Source organism: Scyliorhinus canicula, chromosome 2 (assembly GCF_902713615.1).
Source record: "Scyliorhinus canicula chromosome 2, sScyCan1.1, whole genome shotgun sequence".
NCBI classification, from domain to species: Eukaryota; Metazoa; Chordata; class Chondrichthyes; order Carcharhiniformes; family Scyliorhinidae; genus Scyliorhinus; species Scyliorhinus canicula.
Window position 1 is genome coordinate 20,562,400 of NC_052147.1, and position 4,491 is coordinate 20,566,890.

At 43.2% G+C, this 4,491-nt stretch overlaps 1 non-coding gene across 1 annotated transcript; it reads left to right on the plus strand.

Moving 5' to 3' along the window:
- The first annotated feature begins 211 nt into the window (after positions 1–211).
- trnas-uga lies at positions 212–293 on the plus strand. The gene has a single exon. It is a non-coding gene; the product is annotated as a tRNA-Ser (tRNA).
- Positions 294–4,491: the final 4,198 nt, after the last annotated feature.

The window sequence follows — 4,491 nt, forward strand, 5'->3', positions numbered from 1 at the left end:
CAATCTTCTAAACTCCAATGGATACAGGCACAAACTGTCCAATCTTTCCTCACAAGATAACCATTTCATCCTAGAAATCAGCCTCGTAACTATTTCTAATGCAATTATGTCATTCCTTAAATAAGAAAACCAAAACTGCACACAGTGCTCCAGCTGTGATCTCGTAAATGCCTTGTATAACGTTACCAAAACTTCCCTACTCAACCTACTAGCTGCGATGGCCGAGTGGTTAAGGCATTGGACTTGAAATCCAATGGGGTTTCCCCACGTAGGTTCAAACCCTGTTTGCAGCGACTGTGATTCAAAATGTAGGGCAGCACGGTAGCACAGTGGTTAGCACAGTTGCTTCACAGTGCCAATGTCCCAGGTTCGATTCCCAGTTTGGGTCACTGTCTGTGCAGAGTCTGCATGTTCTCCCCGTGGCTGCGTGGGTTTCCTCCGGGCGCTCCGGTTTCATCCCACAAGTCCCGAAAGACGTGCTGTTAGGTGAATTGGATATTCTGAATTCTCCCTCAGTGTACCCGAACATGCGCCGTAATGTAGCGATGAGGGGCTTTTCACAGTTACTTAATTGCAGTGTTAATGTAAGCCTACTTTCAACATTATAGAATCCAGGATGTGCCATTACTTAACTGTGTACAGGTCATCCACCAAAATCAGTCATAACATAATCTAACCAAGGCTATTTCTGAATGTGTAGCCAAAGCAAACCAAGATGCTATGATTGCAGATGTATCTAATCGGGGGAAAGAGCAGGGCGAGTGGGACTACTATCAGCCAGCAGAGGCGCAATGGGTTGAACTGCCTGTTTCTGGGCTCTAAGACTTGATTCATTGGTGAAGTAATAGTGACCATCCTCATCCTCATGTTTTTGCATAACTGTAGCAACTACTCGTTAACCAAATACTTGGCAAAGCTTCAGTCTGCCGCATATTGTCAGCCTGAACCTTGCTGCTCCTGACCAGTCCAAACATTTTGCCATAACAAGCTTAAATTACTGATTAATGAGAGGCCACTCATGTCATCTAAGCTCTCCTTTGCCAGGGTATAAGGTTTGTGCAGTGGGATCATCAGTCTTGATTGCAGTGAATGGCCCAAAGTACATATTGCTGCAGTGTCTTGATGCTGGTCATAGGCTATGCACTCTAATACGGTGGGGTGGGAGTACCATTGCATAGGTGTTATACATGGTCCTGTCTTCTCCTCGGTACATTTGATTGCCTCAGAGTAAAAACATTGCAGGTACCCATCAGGATCTCAAATATGCATCATTACCCTGTACAGGTAGTTTCCCATGTGCATATTTCCATAAAAAAATAATAGCCCTTTCTATCAAAGTAGACTATAGAATTGATGACGGATGTAAAATAAGTGTCCGTAGACAGTCAATGAGGCCCATTATTCATGGGATTAGGTATCACCCGAGTCAATGATATAACAGTCAAACCCTGGGGCACGCAGCAGTGCATAGTGGCTCGGATTCAGCAGGGAGGTCACGAGGGAGGCGCAGCATCTGTCTGGCAGCATTAGCCGGGAGAGTCCGCCATTCTCATTGGCACCGCGTAAGCCCCCATTGCCCTGAGTGCCAGGCCCCTCACAGCCACCCGCAGGGCACCGCTCAGGAATCAGCCACTTGTCGTTCACTGTCTCGTTGAAGGAAGCCGAGGGAGAACTACGGTTTCAGCTGCTGTTGGTATTTCATGTAGCTGGGTGTTTGGGGATGCAAAGCTTCAGTTACCTCTTTAATGGAGCGTTACACATTTATTGATGCCAGCGTGACTTTCAGCTGAATTATCGAACAGAGGAAACTTGTTGGCCCCATATGGGGAATGGTGAATGTGAGAAGTCTGTGCCAGCATTCCGTGCTCCAGCTCTTCGGTGTGTTGATGTTCTGCAACACCAGATCACTGCTCCTGTACCTTTCTACAAAGCTGCTATTATAGCATGAGCTGAGTTTTATTTGTGTCATTGGTACCCCAGGTGCAAAGCACAATTCTGAGTGCTGTGATCTAAACGTTTGATTTACTCAGCAGTGGTTAAGCAAGATACACAGTCATTAACTTACATTAAATTAATATTAAAAGACTAATTTAAATTAATTTCCAGTGTGCTTTCGCAACATGATGCCAGGATTTTCAGTGCGCCGGGGAAGAAGTGGGCTCGCTGATACCATTTTCCCCTAGAACTACCAACTGTCATTATTCTGGCAACAAGAACAGGTTCACAACTCACCCAGTGGCCTCTGTCAATAACTTCCTACAGCCACAACCTCAGAGAATACGCTGGCAAATCTTTTGTCAACATGGTAAACCAGGGAATTTGCTGTTTTATAACAATCGAGATATTACAATATTTTGACTTACATTTGAAATGTGCATTCCGAATGCATGCTGTCCCACGATGTGACTTGTGCATGACTGATATGAATCTTTAACTTCATCCATTCATCAAACATGTATTAAACTGTTTAAAAAGCAGGCAAAGACACTGATTTAAGATGGCTTCCACAAGGCACCTGAAACCTGGTTTTAAAAGTTAACCAATTTTCTGGAAGGTGCCAATGTGGAATATATTTAAGACATGCCCAGGCATCCTCCTATGGGGGTTCACACCTGCTGATGTCAAGAATTACTTTAAAGGTTGAACTGAAAATAGCACTGTTTCTCACCATTCAAGCCACCTCTCAAGTGGAACCAGCAAGTCTACCAGGACAATAGCTATATGGAAAGGCGTTCTTCTGATCTCATCAAAATAGAATAGACCATTTAGGAGCTAATTCAAGCTTAATCAACTCGGCGATAAAACAATACCCACGGTCTGATCAGATATGAGCTTAGCAAATATCTTGTGCAATCAATATGAAGAGAGTGGTCATGTGACCAGAATAATAATTTTAAAAATCTATTACAACATGCAAGCTGCTAAACAGTGGTCTGGAAGAAACCTGTCAATGGGACAGTAATACATCCCTCTCACCTTCTCTCCCAGGTTCAAGACCTATCTCTAAGACAGTTTGAAATCCATCACAAAGATAGAGAATTTCTATCAATTGCAATCTCTGGCACAAGAATCATTAACTTTTGGAAAATACGGAATATGTTTTTAAAAAGAGACTTTCTCCTGAAATTACAGATAACAGCTTCAACCTCCTGGAAATTCAAGACCAACGTGTAAAATATAATCTGCCACAGTTACAGATACCAGCAAAGGACTCGTAAACATTGAACTCCCGATTTTTATTACCTTTTAGTATTGAATTTTAATTTTGCTACTGATTTGTGTGTATGGGTTGCAAAGGTCGGGCGTGGGTTTACCTTTTAGGATATTTTTATGTCTTTACCTGCGTGGGTTTTAATTCAATAAAAATTAACTCCTTTTGTTTAAACTCACAAAAATCTGTCCAGTTGGTTTCTTTGCAGCCAACACATAAATGATAATGCACAGACATTGAGTTATTACATTCATCCTTATAAATTCAGCATAAACCGTGTTAAAGTCAGATTTGCTACAATACGGGAGTCATTTTTACCTTTCCTCAGATGGATAACAATGCCTGGAGGAAACCCATTTGATGCTAAGGTGTAGCCATGTTTACATGCCCTGGTTTCTCAAGGCAGCAAAGCTTTTCAGCACGGGCACTGGACCCCAAATGGTTGCCTTCTTCAGCGTTGTTTGATTCTGTGAAGTATGGCTCCACAAAGGTCACTGCTCTGAATATGCCGATCTTAAGGTCAATTCCAAGCATGTTCCTGTTGCTGAAGGAAGACTTGTTCTAGATAGGTAGCTGCATGAAGAAGGTGCTCCAACCATCCACAGGCCAACTGGAAGTTAATCAGGTTACAGTCTTCCCAAAATCCTGAACCTCTCTGTTTAATGTCACACACTGAGATTCTGAGTGACTGGCTCTTCACCCCTATTCATTCTCCTTTACATCTTTCTCTACTGATTTTGGTGCCGTGGATCGCCCCCTTCCACAAATGATGTATCTCGATGGTTCACCTCCATGGTACTACTCTTGCGCATTTATTCCTTAGGGTTGGTGCTACAGGGAAGGTATGTGTATAAAAATGTAAATTTTTCCCCTGGGTCCTCTCTTTGCAACTGGGACATGCTCTGATATCTTGTTCCTGAATATCCTTGCCCTTCAGGATCTCTTTCTTCAAAGGGATTTTTGTGCTCAGAGGGCAGGGAAAGTGGGGAATGATGAGTGACAGGTGTTCCAGCCCAATGACAACTGAATGATTCAGGCACTACGTTTCAGGAGTTCTGCTAAAGTATTAAAATGAACTGACCTTGCATCATTTGTCGCAATGTATGGCTGCAATGTTTTTGCTGAGGCAAACAGATTTGATTTTCTTAATTGTTTTCATAGTAGATTTTACAGTGGCCATTCGGCCCATCGAGTCTGCACCGGCTCTTGGAAAGAGCACCCTACCCAAGGTCAACACCTCCACCCCATCCCCATAACCCAGTAACCCCACCCAACACTAA